We start from the raw sequence: 19,695 nt of genomic DNA, 5'->3' as shown, positions 1-19,695 counted from the left end.
TGTATGACTATGGGCTGTGCATTATACTACTATGTATGACTATGGGCTGTGCATTATACTACTATGTATGACTATGGGCTGTGCATTATACTACTATGTATGACTGTGGGCTGTGCATTATACTGCTATGTATGACTGTGGGCTGTGCATTACACTACTATGTATGACTGTGGGCTGTGCATTATACTACTATGTATGACTATGGGCTGTGCATTATACTACTATGTATGACTATGGGCTGTGCATTATACTACTATGTATGACTATGGGCTGTGCATTATACTACTATGTATGACTATGGGCTGTGCATTATACTACTATGTATGACTGTGGGCTGTGCATTATACTACTATGTATGACTATGGGCTGTGCACTATACTACTATGTATGACTATGGGCTGTGCATTATACTACTATGTATGACTATGGGCTGTGTATTATACTACTATGTATGACTATGGGCTGTGCATTATACTACTATGTATGACTATGGGCTGTGTATTATACTACTATGTATGACTATGGGCTGTGCATTATACTACTATGTATGACTATGGGTTGTGCATTATACTACTATGTATGACTATGGGCTGTGCATTATACTACTATGTATGACTATGGGATGTGCACTATACTACTATGTATGACTATGGGCTGTGCACTATACTACTATGTATGACTATGGGCTGTGCATTATACTACTATGTATGACTATGGGCTGTGCATTATACTACCATGTATGACTATGGGCTGTGCATTATACTGCTATGTATGACTATGGGCTGTGCATTAAACTACTATGTATGACTATGGGCTGTGCATTATACTACTATGTATGACTATGGGTTGTGCATTATACTACTATGTATGACTATGGGCTGTGCATTATACTACCATGTATGACTATGGGCTGTGCATTATACTACTATGTATTAATATGGGCTGTGCATTATACTACTATGTATGACTGTGGGCTGTGCATTATACTACTATGTATGACTATGGGCTGTGCATTATACTACTATGTATGACTATGGGCTGTGCATTATACTACTATGTATGACTATGGGCTGTGCATTATACTACTATGTATGACTATGGGCTGTGCATTATACTACTATGTATGACTATGGGCTGTGCATTATACTACTATGTATGACTGTGGGCTGTGCATTATACTACTATGTATGACTATGGGCTATGCATTATACTACTATGTATGACTATGGGCTGTGCATTATACTACTATGTATGACTATGGGCTGTGCATTATACTACTATGTATGACTATGGGCTGTGCATTATACTACTATGTATGACTGTGGGCTGTGCATTATACTACTATGTATGACTGTGGGCTGTGCATTATACTACTATGGATGACTATGGGCTGTGCATTATACTACTATGGATGACTATGGGCTGTGCACTATACTACTATGTATGACTATGGGCTGTGCATTATACTACTATGTATGACTATGGGCTGTGCATTATACTACTATGTATGACTATGGGCTGTGCATTATACTACTATGGATGACTATGGGCTGTGCACTATACTACTATGTATGACTATGGGCTGTGCATTATACTACTATGGATGACTATGGGCTGTGCATTATACTACTATGGATGACTATGGGCTGTGCATTATACTGCTATGTATGACTATGGGCTGTGCACTATACTACTATGTATGACTATGGGCTGTGCATTATACTACTATGTATGACTATGGGCTGTGCATTATACTGCTATGTATGACTATGGGCTGTGCATTATACTACTATGTATGACTATGGGCTGTGCATTATACTACTATGTATGACTATGGGCTGTGCATTATACTACTATGGATGACTATGGACTGTGCATTATACTACTATGTATGACTATGGGCTGTGCATTATACTACTATGTATGACTATGGGCTGTGCACTATACTACTATGTATGACTATGGGTTGTGCATTATACTACTATGTATGACTATGGGTTGTGCATTATACTACTATGTATGACTATGGGTTGTGCATTATACTACTATGGATGACTATGGGCTGTGCATTATACTACTATGGATGACTATGGGCTGTGCACTATACTACTATGTATGACTATGGGTTGTGCATTATACTACTATGTATGACTATGGGCTGTGCACTATACTACTATGTATGACTATGGGCTGTGCACTATACTACTATGTATGACTATGGGTTGTGCATTATACTACTATGTATGACTATGGGCTGTGTATTATACTGCTATGTATGACTGTGGGCTGTGCACTATACTACTATGTATGACTATGGTCTCTGCATTATACTACTATGTATGACTATGGGTTGTGCATTATACTACTATGTATGACTATGGGCTGTGCATTATACTGCTATGTATGACTATGGGCTGTGCATTATACTGCTATGTATGACTATGGGTTGTGCATTATACTACTATGTATGACTATGGGCTGTGCATTATACTGCTATGTATGACTGTGGGCTGTGCACTATACTACTATGTATGACTATGGTCTGTGCATTATACTACTATGTATGACTATGGGTTGTACATTATACTACTATGTATGACTATGGGCTGTGCATTATACTGCTATGTATGACTATGGGCTGTGCATTATACTGCTATGTATGACTATGGGTTGTGCATTATACTACTATGTATGACTATGGGCTGTGCATTATACTGCTATGTATGACTGTGGGCTGTGCACTATACTACTATGTATGACTATGGTCTGTGCATTATACTACTATGTATGACTATGGGTTGTGCATTATACTACTATGTATGACTATGGGCTGTGCACTATACTACTATGTATGACTATGGGTTGTGCATTATACTACTATGTATGACTATGGGTTGTGCATTATACTACTATGTATGACTATGGGCTGTGCATTATACTGCTATGTATGACTATGGGTTGTGCATTATACTACTATGTATGACTATGGGCTGTGCATTATACTACTATGTATGACTATGGGTTGTACATTATACTGCTATGTATGACTATGGGTTGTGCATTATACTACTATGTATGACTATGGGCTGTGCACTATACTACTATGTATGACTATGGGCTGTGCATTATACTGCTATGTATGACTATGGGCTGTGCACTATACTGCTATGTATGACTGTGGGCTGTGCATTATACTACTATGTATGACTATGGGCTGTGCATTATACTGCTATGTATGACTATGGGCTGTGCACTATACTGCTATGTATGACTGTGGGCTGTGCATTATACTACTATGTATGACTATGGGTTGTGCACTATACTGCTATGTATGACTGTGGGCTGTGCATTATACTACTATGTATGACTATGGGCTGTGCATTATACTGCTATGTATGACTATGGGCTGTGCACTATACTACTATGTATGACTATGGGCTGTGCATTATACTACTATGTATGACTATGGGCTGTGTATTATACTACTATGTATGACTATGGGCTGTGCACTATACTACTATGTATGACTATGGGTTGTGCATTATACTACTATGTATGACTATGGGCTGTGCATTATACTACTATGTATGACTATGGGCTGTGCATTATACTGCTATGTATGACTATGGGCTGTGCACTATACTACTATGTATGACTATGGGCTGTGCATTATACTACTATGTATGACTATGGGCTGTGTATTATACTGCTATGTATGACTGTGGGCTGTGCACTATACTACTATGTATGACTATGGGTTGTGCATTATACTACTATGTATGACTATGGGTTGTGCACTATACTACTATGTATGACTATGGGCTGTGCACTATACTACTATGTATGACTATGGGTTGTGCATTATACTACTATGTATGACTATGGGTTGTACATTATACTGCTATGTATGACTATGGGTTGTGCATTATACTGCTATGTATGACTATGGGCTGTGCACTATACTACTATGTATGACTATGGGTTGTCCATTATACTACTATGTATGACTATGGGTTGTGCATTATACTACTATGTATGACTATGGGCTGTGCACTATACTACTATGTATGACTATGGGTTGTGCATTATACTACTATGTATGACTATGGGCTGTGCATTATACTACTATGTATGACTATGGGCTGTGCATTATACTACTATGTATGACTATGGGCTGTGCACTATACTACTATGTATGACTATGGGTTGTACATTATACTGCTATGTATGACTATGGGTTGTGCATTATACTACTATGTATGACTATGGGCTGTGCACTATACTACTATGTATGACTATGGGCTGTGCATTATACTACTATGTATGACTATGGGTTGTGCATTATACTACTATGTATGACTGTGGGCTGTGCATTATACTACTATGGATGACTATGAGTTGTGCATTATACTACTATGTATGACTATGGGCTGTGTATTATACTACTATGTATGACTATGGGTTGTGCATTATACTACTATGTATGACTGTGGGCTGTGCATTATACTACTATGTATGACTATGGGTTGTGCATTATACTACTATGTATGACTATGGGCTGTGCATTATACTACTATGTATAACTATGGGCTGTGCACTATACTACTATGTATGACTGTGGGCTGTGCATTATACTGCTATGTATGACTATGGGCTGTGCATTATACTACTATGTATGACTGTGGGCTGTGCACTATACTACTATGTATGACTATGGGTTGTGCATTATACTACTATGTATGACTATGGGTTGTGCATTATACTACTATGTATGACTATGGGCTGTGCATTATACTACTATGTATGACTATGGGCTGTGCACTATACTACTATGTATGACTGTGGGCTGTGCATTATACTGCTATGTATGACTATGGGTTGTTCATTATACTACTATGTATGACTGTGGGCTGTGCATTATACTACTATGTATGACTATGGGTTGTGCATTATACTACTATGTATGACTATGGGTTGTGCATTATACTACTATGTATGACTATGGGCTGTGCACTATACTACTATGTATGACTGTGGGCTGTGCATTATACTGCTATGTATGACTATGGGCTGTGCATTATACTACTACTTATGACTGTGGGCTGTGCACTATACTACTATGTATGACTATGGGCTGTGCATTATACTACTATGTATGACTGTGGGCTGTGCACTATACTACTATGTATGACTATGGGATATGCATTATACTGCTATGTATGACTATGGGCTGTGCATTATACTGCTATGTATGACTATGGACTGTGCATTATACTCCTATGTATGACTATGGGCTGTGCATTATACTACTATGTATGACTATGGGCTGTGCATTATACTACTATGTATGACTATGGGCTGTGCATTATACTACTATGTATGACTATGGGCTGTGCATTATACTACATGGATGACTATGGGTTGTGCACTATACTACTATGTATGACTATGGGCTGTGCATTATACTACTATGTATGAGTATAGGCTGTGCATTATACTGCTATGTATGACTATGGGCTGTGCACTATACTACTATGTATGACTATGGGCTGTGCATTATACTGCTATGTATGACTATGGGCTGTGCACTATACTACTATGTATGACTATGGGCTGTGCATTATACTACTATGTATGACTATGGGCTGTGCATTATACTGATATGTATGACTGTGGGCTGTGCATTATACTACTATGTATGACTATGGGCTGTGCATTATAATCCTATGTATGACTATGGGCTGTGCATTATACTGCTATGTATGACTATGGGCTGTGCATTATACTACTATGTATGACTATGGGCTGTGCATTATACTACTATGTATGACTATGGGCTGTGCATTATACTACTATGTATGACTATGGGCTGTGCATTATACTACTATGTATGACTATGGGCTGTGCATTATACTACATGGATGACTATGGGTTGTGCACTATACTACTATGTATGACTATGGGCTGTGCATTATACTACTATGTATGACTGTGGGCTGTGCATTATACTACTTTGTATGACTATGGGCTGTGCACTATACTACTATGTATGACTGTGGGCTGTGCACTATACTACTATGTATGACTATGGGCTGTGCATTATACTACTATGTATGACTATGGGCTGTGCATTATACTGCTATGTATGACTATGGGCTGTGCACTATACTACTATGTATGACTGTGGGCTGTGCACTATACTACTATGTATGACTATGGGCTGTGCATTATACTACTATGTATGACTATGGGCTGTGCATTATACTGCTATGTATGACTGTGGGCTGTGCATTATACTACTATGTATGACTATGGGCTGTGCATTATACTCCTATGTATGACTATGGGCTGTGCATTATACTGCTATGTATGACTATGGGCTGTGCATTATACTACTATGTATGACTATGGGCTGTGCATTATACTACTATGTATGACTATGGGCTGTGCATTATACTACTATGTATGACTATGGGCTGTGCATTATACTACATGGATGACTATGGGTTGTGCACTATACTACTATGTATGACTATGGGCTGTGCATTATACTGCTATGTATGACTGTGGGCTGTGCATTATACTACTATGTATGACTATGGGCTGTGCACTATACTACTATGTATGACTATGGGCTGTGCATTATACTGCTATGTATGACTATGGGCTGTGCATTATAATACTATGTATGACTGTGGACTGTGCATTATACTACTATGGATGACTGTGGGCTGTGCATTATACTACTATGTATGACTATGGGCTGTGCATTATACTACTATGTATGACTATGGACTGTGCATTATACTACTATGGATGACTATGGGCTGTGCATTATACTACATGGATGACTATGGGCTGTGCATTATACTGCTATGTATGACTGTGGGCTGTGCACTATACTACTATGTATGACTGTGGGCTGTGCATTATACTGCTATGTATGACTATGGGCTGTGCATTATACTACTATGTATGACTGTGGGCTGTGCATTATACTACTATGTATGACTATGGGCTGTGCACTATACTACTATGTATGACTGTGGGCTGTGCATTATACTGCTATGTATGACTATGGGCTGTGCACTATACTACTATGTATGACTGTGGACTGTGCATTATACTACTATGTATGACTATGGGCTGTGCACTATACTACTATGTATGACTGTGGGCTGTGCATTATACTGCTATGTATGACTATGGGCTGTGCATTATACTACTATGTATGACTGTGGGCTGTGCATTATACTGCTATGTATGACTATGGGCTGTGCATTATACTACTATGTATGACTATGGGCTGTGCATTATACTGCTATGTATGACTGTGGGCTGTGCATTATACTACTATGTATGACTATGGGCTGTGCATTATACTGCTATGTATGACTGTGGGCTGAGCATTATACTACTATGTATGACTATGGGCTGTGCATTATAATACTATGTATGACTGTGGACTGTGCATTATACTACTATGGATGACTGTGGGCTGTGCATTATACTACTATGTATGACTATGGGCTGTGCATTATACTGCTATGTATGACTATGGGCTGTGCATTATAATACTATGTATGACTGTGGACTGTGCATTATACTACTATGGATGACTGTGGACTGTGCATTATACTACTATGTATGACTATGGGCTGTGCATTATACTACTATGTATGATTATGGACTGTGCATTATACTACTATGAATGACTATGGGCTGTGCATTATACTACTATGTATGACTATGGGCTGTGCATTATACTACTACGTATGACTATGGGCTGTGCATTATACTACATGGATGACTATGGGCTGTGCATTATACTGCTATGTATGACTGTGGGCTGTGCATTATACTACTATGTATGACTATGGACTGTGCATTATACTACTATGTATGACTATGGGCAGTGCATTATACTACTATGTATGACTATGGGCTGTGCATTATACTACTATGTATGACTATGGGCTGTGCTTTATACTGCTATGTATGACTATGGGCTGTGCATTATACTACATGGATGACTATAGGCTGTGCATTATACTACTATGTATGACTATGGGCAGTGCATTATACTACTATGTATGACTATGGACTGTGCATTATACTACTATGTATGACTATGGGCAGTGCATTATACTACTATGTATGACTATGGACTGTGCATTATACTACTATGTATGACTATGGGCAGTGCATTATACTACTATGTATGACTTTGGGCTGTGCATTATACTACTATGTATGACTATGGGCTGTGCATTATACTGCTATGTATGACTATGGACTGTGCATTATACTACATGGATGACTATAGGCTGTGCATTATACTGCTATGTATGACTATGGGCTGTGCACTATACTACTATGTATGACTATGGGCTGTGCATTATACTACTATGTATGACTATGGGCTGTGCATTATACTACATGGATGACTATGGGTTGTGCACTATACTACTATGTATGACTATGGGCTGTGCATTATACTACTATGTATGACTATGGGCTGTGCACTATACTACTATGTATGACTATGGGCTGTGCACTATACTACTATGGATGACTATGGGTTGTGCATTATACTACTATGTATGACTGTGGGCTGTGCACTATACTACTATGTATGACTATGGGCTGTGCATTATACTGCTATGTATGACTATGGGCTGTGCATTATACTACTATGTATGACTATGGGCTGTGCACTATACTACTATGTATGACTATGGGCTGTGCACTATACTACTATGTATGACTGTGGGCTGTGCATTATACTGCTATGTATGACTATGAGCTGTGCATTATACTACTATGTATGACTATGGGCTGTGCACTATACTACTATGGATGACTATGGGCTGTGCACTATACTACTATGGATGACTATGGGCTGTGCATTATACTGCTATGTATGACTGTGGGCTGTGCATTATACTACTATGTATGACTATGGGCTGTGCATTATACTACTATGTATGACTATGGGCTGTGCATTATACTACTATGTATGACTATGGGCTGTGCATTATACTACTATGTATGACTATGGGCTGTGCACTATACTACTATGTATGACTATGGGCTGTGCACTATACTACTATGTATGACTATGGGCTGTGCACTATACTACTATGTATGACTATGGGCTGTGCATTATACTACTATGTATGACTATGGGCTGTGCATTATACTACTATGTATGACTATGGGCTGTGCACTATACTACTATGTATGACTATGGGCTGTGCATTATACTACATGGATGACTATGGGTTGTGCATTATACTGCTATGTATGACTGTGGGCTGTGCATTATACTACTATGTATGACTATGGGTTGTGCACTATACTACTATGTATGACTATGGGCTGTGCACTATACTACTATGTATGACTGTGGGCTGTGCATTATACTACTATGTATGACTATGGGCTGTGCATTATACTGCTATGTATGACTGTGGGCTGTGCATTATACTACTATGTATGACTATGGGTTGTGCACTATACTACTATGTATGACTATGGGCTGTGCACTATACTACTATGTATGACTGTGGGCTGTGCACTATACTACTATGTATGACTATGGGCTGTGCATTATACTACTATGTATGACTATGGGCTGTGCACTATACTACTATGTATGACTATGGGCTGTGCACTATACTACTATGTATGACTATGGGCTGTGCATTATACTACTATGTATGACTATGGGCTGTGCATTATACTGCTATGTATGACTGTGGGCTGTGCATTATACTACTATGTATGACTATGGGTTGTGCACTATACTACTATGTATGACTATGGGCTGTGCACTATACTACTATGTATGACTATGGGCTGTGCATTATACTACTATGTATGACTATGGGTTGTGCACTATACTACTATGTATGACTGTGGGCTGTGCACTATACTACTATGTTTGACTATGGGCTGTGCATTATACTGCTATGTATGACTATGGGCTGTGCATTATACTACTATGTATGACTATGGGCTGTGCATTATACTACTATGTATGACTATGGGCTGTGCATTATACTACTATGTATGACTATGGGCTGTGCATTATACTACTATGTATGACTGTGGGCTGTGCATTATACTGCTATGTATGACTATGGGCTGTGCATTATACTACTATGTATGACTGTGGGCTGTGCATTATACTACTATGTATGACTGTGGGCTGTGCATTATACTGCTATGTATGACTATGGGCTGTGCATTATACTACTATGTATGACTGTGGGCTGTGCATTATACTACTATGTATGACTGTGGGCTGTGCATTATACTACTATGTATGACTATGGGCTGTGCATTATACTACTATGTATGACTGTGGGCTGTGCATTATACTACTATGTATGACTGTGGGCTGTGCATTATACTGCTATGTATGACTGTGGGCTGTGCACTATACTACTATGTATGACTATGGGCTGTGCATTATACTACTATGTATGACTGTGGGCTGTGCATTATACTACTTTGTATGACTGTGGGCTGTGCATTATACTGCTATGTATGACTATGGGCTGTGCACTATACTACTATGTATGACTGTGGGCTGTGCATTATACTACTATGTATGACTGTGGGCTGTGCATTATACTGCTATGTATGACTGTGGGCTGTGCACTATAATACTATGTATGACTATGGGCTGTGCATTATACTACTATGTATGACTGTGGGCTGTGCATTATACTGCTATGTATGACTGTGGGCTGTGCACTATACTACTATGTATGACTATGGGCTGTGCATTATACTACTATGTATGACTGTGGGCTGTGCATTATACTGCTATGTATGACTGTGGGCTGTGCATTATACTACTATGTATGACTGTGGGCTGTGCATTATACTGCTATGTATGACTGTGGGCTGTGCACTATACTACTATGTATGACTATGGGCTGTGCACTATACTACTATGTATGACTATGGGCTGTGCATTATACTACTATGTATGACTGTGGGCTGTGCATTATACTACTATGTATGACTGTGGGCTGTGCATTATACTACTATGTATGACTATGGGCTGTGCATTATACTGCTATGTATGACTATGGGCTGTGCATTATACTGCTATGTATGACTGTGGGCTGTGCATTATACTGCTATGTATGACTGTGGGCTGTGCATTATACTGCTATGTATGACTGTGGGCTGTGCATTATACTGCTATGTATGACTGTGGGCTGTGCATTATACTACTATGTATGACTGTGGGCTGTGCATTATACTGCTATGTATGACTATGGGCTGTGCACTATACTACTATGTATGACTATGGGCTGTGCACTATACTACTATGTATGACTATGGGCTGTGCACTATACTACTATGTATGACTATGGGCTGTGCACTATACTACTATGTATGACTGTGGGCTGTGCATTATACTGCTATGTATGACTATGGGCTGTGCACTATACTACTATGTATGACTATGGGCTGTGCACTATACTACTATGTATGACTATGGGCTGTGCACTATACTACTATGTATGACTATGGGCTGTGCATTATACTGCTATGTATGACTGTGGGCTGTGCATTATACTACTATGTATGACTATGGGCTGTGCACTATACTACTATGTATGACTGTGGGCTGTGCACTATACTACTATGTATGACTATGGGCTGTGCATTATACTGCTATGTATGACTGTGGGCTGTGCATTATACTACTATGTATGACTATGGGCTGTGCACTATACTACTATGTATGACTATGGGCTTTGCACTATACTACTATGTATGACTGTGGGCTGTGCATTATACTACTATGTATGACTGTGGGCTGTGCATTATACTACTATGTATGACTATGGGCTGTGCATTATACTACTATGTATGACTATGGGCTGTGCATTATACTACATGGATGACTATGGGTTGTGCACTATACTACTATGTATGACTATGGGCTGTGCATTATACTACTATGTATGACTATGGGCTGTGCATTATACTGCTATGTATGACTGTGGGCTGTGCATTATACTACTATGTATGACTGTGGGCTGTGCACTATACTGCTATGTATGACTATGGGCTGTGCATTATAATACTATGTATGACTGTGGACTGTGCATTATACTACTATGGATGACTGTGGGCTGTGCACTATACTACTATGTATGACTATGGGCTGTGCATTATAATACTATGTATGACTGTGGACTGTGCATTATACTACTATGGATGACTATGGGTTGTGCATTATACTACTATGTATGACTATGGGCTGTGCACTATACTGCTATGTATGACTATGGGCTGTGCATTATAATACTATGTATGACTGTGGACTGTGCATTATACTACTATGGATGACTATGGGTTGTGCATTATACTACTATGTATGACTATGGGCTGTGCACTATACTACTATGTATGACTATGGGCTGTGCATTATACTACTATGGATGACTATGGGCTGTGCACTATACTACTATGTATGACTATGGTCTGTGCACTATACTACTATGTATGACTATGGGCTGTGCATTATACTACTATGTATGACTATGGTCTGTGCACTATACTACTATGTATGACTATGGGCTGTGCACTATACTACTATGTATGACTATGGGCTGTGCATTATACTACTATGTATGACTATGGGCTGTGCACTATACTACTATGTATGACTATGGGCTGTGCACTATACTACTATGTATGACTATGGGCTGTGCATTATACTACTATGGATGACTATGGGCTGTGCACTATACTACTATGTATGACTATGGACTGTGCACTATACTACTATGTATGACTATGGGTTGTGCATTATACTACAATGTATGACTATGGGTTGTGCATTATACTACTATGGATGACTATGGGCTGTGCATTATACTACTATGGATGACTATGGGCTGTGCACTATACTACTATGTATGACTATGGGCTGTGCATTATACTACTATGTATGACTATGGGCTTTGCACTATACTACTATGTATGACTATGGGCTGTGCACTATACTACTATGTATGACTATGGGTTGTGCACTATACTACTATGTATGACTATGGTCTGTGCATTATACTACTATGTATGACTATGGGTTGTGCATTATACTGCTATGTATGACCGTGGGCTGTGCATTATACTACTATGGATGACTATGGGCTGTGCATTATACTACATGGATGACTATGGGCTGTGCACTATACTACTATGTATGACTATGGGCTGTGCATTATACTGCTATGTATGACTGTGGGCTGTGCATTATACTACTATGTATGACTATGGGCTGTGCACTATACTACTATGTATGACTATGGGCTGTGCATTATACTGCTATGTATGACTGTGGGCTGTGCATTATACTACTATGTATGACTATGGGCTGTGCACTATACTACTATGTTTGACTATGGTCTGTGCATTATACTCCTATGTATGACTATGGGCTGTGCATTATACTGCCATGTATGACTATGGGCTGTGCATTATACTACTATGTATGACTATGGGCTGTGCATTATACTACTATGTATGACTATGGGCTGTGCATTATACTACTATGTATGACTATGGGCTGTGCATTATACTGCTATGTATGACTGTGGGCTGTGCATTATACTACTATGTATGACTATGGGCTGTGCACTATACTACTATGTATGACTATGGGCTGTGCATTATACTGCTATGTATGACTGTGGGCTGTGCATTATACTACTATGTATGACTATGGGCTGTGCACTATACTACTATGGATGACTATGGGCTGTGCATTATACTGCTATGTATGACTGTGGGCTGTGCATTATACTACTATGTATGACTATGGGCTGTGCACTATACTACTATGTTTGACTATGGTCTGTGCATTATACTCCTATGTATGACTATGGGCTGTGCATTATACTGCCATGTATGACTATGGGCTGTGCATTATACTACTATGTATGACTATGGGCTGTGCATTATACTACTATGTATGACTATGGGCTGTGCATTATACTACTATGGATGACTATGGGCTGTGCATTATACTACTATGTATGACTATGGGCTGTGCATTATACTACATGGATGACTATGGGTTGTGCACTATACTACTATGTATGACTATGGGCTGTGCATTATACTGCTATGTATGACTGTGGGCTGTGCATTATACTACTATGTATGACTATGGGTTGTGCACTATACTACTATGTATGACTATGGGCTGTGCACTATACTACTATGTATGACTATGGGCTGTGCATTATACTGCTATGTATGACTGTGGGCTGTGCATTATACTACTATGTATGACTATGGGCTGTGCATTATACTACTATGTATGACTATGGGATGTGCATTATACTACTATGTATGACTATGGGATGTGCATTATACTACTATGTATGACTATGGGCTGTGCACTATACTACTATGTATGACTATGGGATGTGCATTATACTACTATGTATGACTATGGGCTGTGCACTATACTACTATGTATGACTATGGGCTGTGCATTATACTGCTATGTATGACTGTGGGCTGTGCATTATACTACTATGTATGACTATGGGCTGTGCACTATACTACTATGTATGACTATGGGCTGTGCATTATACTGCTATGTATGACTATGGACTGTGCATTATACTACTATGGATGACTGTGGGCTGTGCATTATACTACTATGTATGACTATGGGCTGTGCATTATACTACTATGTATGACTATGGGATGTGCATTATACTACTATGTATGACTATGGGCTGTGCATTATACTACTATGTATGACTATGGGATGTGCATTATACTACTATGTATGACTATGGGATGTGCATTATACTACTATGTATGACTATGGGATGTGCATTATACTACTATGTATGACTGTGGGCTGTGCATTATACTACTATGTATGACTATGGGCTGTGCATTATACTACTATGTATGACTATGGGATGTGCATTATACTACTATGTATGACTATGGGCTGTGCATTATACTACTATGTATGACTATGGGATGTGCATTATACTACTATGTATGACTATGGGCTGTGCATTATACTACTATGTATGACTATGGGATGTGCATTATACTACTATGTATGACTATGGGCTGTGCACTATACTACTATGTATGACTATGGGCTGTGCATTATACTACTATGTATGACTATGGGCTGTGCACTATACTACTATGGATGACTATGGGCTGTGCATTATACTACTATGGATGACTATGGGCTGTGCATTATACTACTATGGATGACTATGGGCTGTGCATTATACTACGATGGATGACTATGGGATGTGCATTATACTACTATGTATGACTATGGGATGTGCATTATACTACTATGTATGACTATGGGCTGTGCATTATACTGCTATGTATGACTGTTGGCTGTGCATTATACTACTATGTATGACTATGGGCTGTGCATTATACTGCTATGTATGACTGTGGGCTGTGCATTATACTACTATGGATGACTATGGGCTGTGCATTATACTACTATGTATGACTATGGGCTGTGCATTATACTGCTATGTATGACTGTGGGCTGTGCATTATACTACTATGGATGACTATGGGCTGTGCATTATACTGCTATGTATGACTGTGGGCTGTGCATTATACTGCTATGTATGACTGTGGGCTGTGCATTATACTACTATGGATGACTATGGGCTGTGCATTATACTACTATGGATGACTATGGGCTGTGCATTATACTGCTATGTATGACTATGGGCTGTGCATTATACTGCTATGTATGACTATGGACTGTGCATTATACTACTATGGATGACTGTGGGCTGTGCATTATACTACTATGGATGACTATGGGCTGTGCATTATACTACTATGGATGACTATGGGCTGTGCACTATACTACTATGGATGACTATGGGCTGTGCATTATACTACTATGGATGACTATGGGCTGTGCATTATACTACTATGGATGACTATGGGCTGTGCATTATACTACTATGTATGACTATGGGATGTGCATTATACTACTATGTATGACTATGGGATGTGCATTATACTACTATGTATGACTATGGGCTGTGCATTATACTGCTATGTATGACTGTTGGCTGTGCATTATACTACTATGTATGACTGTGGGCTGTGCATTATACTACTATGGATGACTATGGGCTGTGCATTATACTGCTATGTATGACTATGGACTGTGCATTATACTACTATGGATGACTGTGGGCTGTGCATTATACTACTATGTATGACTGTGGGCTGTGCATTATACTACTATGTATGACTATGGGCTGTGCATTATACTACTATGTATGACTATGGGCTGTGCATTATACTACTATGTATGACTATGGGCTGTGCATTATACTGCTATGTATGAATGTGGGCTGTGCATTATACTGCTATGTATGACTATGGGCTGTGCATTATACTACTATGTATGACTATGGGCTGTGCATTATACTACTATGTATGACTATGGGCTGTGCATTATACTGCTATGTATGAATGTGGGCTGTGCATTATACTGCTATGTATGAATGTGGGCTGTGCATTATACTACTATGTATGACTGTGGGCTGTGCATTATACTACTATGTATGACTATGGGCTGTGCATTATACTACTATGTATGACTATGGGCTGTGCATTATACTGCTATGTATGAATGTGGGCTGTGCATTATACTGCTATGTATGACTGTGGGCTGTGCATTATACTACTATGTATGACTATGGGCTGTGCATTATACTGCTATGTATGACTATGGGCTGTGCATTATACTACTATGTATGACTGTGGACTGTGCATTATACTACTATGGATGACTGTGGGCTGTGCATTATACTACTATGTATGACTATGGGCTGTGCACTATACTGCTATGTATGACTATGGGCTGTGCATTATACTACTATGTATGAATGTGGGCTGTGCATTATACTGCTATGTATGACTATGGGCTGTGCATTATACTACTATGTATGACTGTGGGCTGTGCATTATACTACTATGTATGACTATGGGCTGTGCATTATACTACTATGTATGACTATGGGCTGTGCATTATACTACTATGTATGACTATGGTCTGTGCATTATACTACTATGTATGACTATGGGCTGTGCATTATACTACTATGTATGACTATGGGCTGTGCATTATACTACTATGTATGACTATGGGCTGTGCATTATACTACTATGTATGACTATGGGCTGTGCATTATACTACTATGTATGACTATGGGCTGTGCATTATACTACTATGTATGACTATGGGTTGTGCATTATACTACTGTGTATGACTATGGGCTGTGCATTATACTACATGGATGACTATGGGCTGTGCATTATACTACTATGGATGACTATGGGCTGTGCATTATACTACTATGTATGACTATGGGCTGTGCACTATACTACTCTGTATGACTATGGACTGTGCATTATACTACTATGGATGACTATGGGCTGTGCATTATACTACTATGTATGACTATGGGCTGTGCATTATACTACTATGTATGACTATGGGCTGTGCATTATACTACTATGGATGACTATGGGCTGTGCATTATACTACTATGTATGACTATGGGCTGTGCATTATACTACTATGTATGACTAGGGGCTGTGCATTTTACGTTATGGATGACTGAGACGCATTTTATGGTGCGCCCCCTGGGCCGTGGGGTACTCGGTGACGGGCCGATAGATGCAGCCTGGAAGCAAGTAAAGAATCCTCCTTGTCAGGTGAAGTTGGAGGCCTTCCCTTTCCACTAAACTCTTTGGCCCTGCTGCTTGTAGTTGTGCGGTGGCCCTCGTCCCTGAGTGCGGCGTTTCTGTACTCACCCGTATGGCAGGCAGCTCGGGCCTTGCTGGTGCGTCGCTCCCACGTGGCGGTGCTGGACCCTGCGGTGCTGCTGAGCCTCCGGGCGTCTGATGGGGCCAGGAGACCTGCAGTCTCCTGCCCTTCGGTTTCTGCGGCTGGGCCTTCAGTGCCCCACAGCCACGGACTCCGGTGTCCGGTTCTTCTGTGCTGATGCTTCTGGGGTGAATTGCCGCGCAGCTCCAGTCCCCAGCTCCTCTCTCCTCAACATCCTCTCTTCAACTCCTCACACTGACTCACTAACCCCGCCCCCAGATACCAGTTGCCAAGGGGAGGAGCTCCCCTTGCTGGTCTGGAGCCAGGAAAATGTTGCATGTTTAGTACCTCTGACTAGGGGACCCCTGCTTGCTTCCAGGCATGGCATTACCTCTTTTGAGGGAGGCAATGCCGCTGTGGCAACAGGACCCCTGGGGTGCCACATATACTTTATGGCGATTTATGGGCTGTGCATTATACTACTATGGATGACTATGGGCTGTGCATTATACTACTATGTATGACTATGGGCTGTGCATTATACTTTATGGTGGACAATGAGGTGCATTATACTTTATGGTGGACTATGAGGTGCATTATACTTTATGGAGGACTAAGGGCTGTACATTATACTGTATGGAGGTCTATGGGCTGTGCATTATACTTTATGGGTGACTATGAGGTGCATTATAGTTTATGGAGCACTAGGGGCTGTGCATTATACTTTATGGGTGACTATGAGACGCATTATACTTTATGGGTGACTATGGGCTGTGCATTATACTTTATGGGTGACTATGGGCTGTGCATCACACTTTATGGAGCACTACGGGCTGTGCATTATACGTTATGGGGGACTATGAGGTGCATTATACTTTATGGAGGACTAAGGGCTGTACATTATACTGTATGGAGGACTATGGGCTGTGCATTATACTTTATGGGTGACTATGAGGTGCATTATAGTTTATGGAGCACTAGGGGCTGTGCATTATACTTTATGGGTGACTATGAGACTCATTATACTTTATGGAGGCCTATGGGCTGTGCATTATACTTTATGGGTGACTATGGGCTGTGCATTATACTTTATGGGTGACTATGGGCTGTGCATTATACTTTATGGAGGACTATGGGCTGTGCATTATACTTTATGGGTGACTATGGGCTGTGCATTATACTTTATGGGTGACTATGGGCTGTGCATCATACTTTATGGAGCACTACGGGCTGTGCATTATACGTTATGGGTGACTATGAGGTGCATTATACTTTATGGAGGACTATGGGCTGTGCATTAAACGTTATGGGTGACTATGAGGCACATTAAAACTTTATGGATGACTATAGGCTGTGCAGTATATTGTAAGGAGGCCTATGGAGAGTGCATTATGCCCCATGACTTTTGGCCCTGATGAGTATAATGGATGATTTTATACTATACATTAAAGAACAGCGGCAGAACATTGGGGATATATATCAGGATGAGTCCCAGAATAAGGGACATATAAACCAGGATGGAGAATGTATATACAGGTGCATCTCACTAAATTAGAATATCATCAAAAAGTAAATTTATTTTAGTTCTTCAATACAAAAAGTGAAGCTGATATATTATATAGAGTCATTACACACAGAGTGATCTATTTCACGTGTTTATTTCTGTTAATGTTGATGATTATGGCTTACAGCCATGCACAAAGCAAGGACCATAAATGCAAAGTTGTGAGAGTTTGGTGTGGAAGAACCTGACTGGCTGCACAGAGCCTGGACTTCAACACCATCCAACACCTTTG

The sequence above is a fragment of the Phyllobates terribilis genome, unplaced genomic scaffold (assembly GCF_046119375.1).
Source record: "Phyllobates terribilis strain yellow unplaced genomic scaffold, ASM4611937v1 Scaffold_10__3_contigs__length_209671492, whole genome shotgun sequence".
Taxonomy (NCBI): Eukaryota; Metazoa; Chordata; class Amphibia; order Anura; family Dendrobatidae; genus Phyllobates; species Phyllobates terribilis.
The sequence above is the reverse complement of the archived record's forward strand: the minus strand, read 5'-3'. Positions refer to the sequence as shown.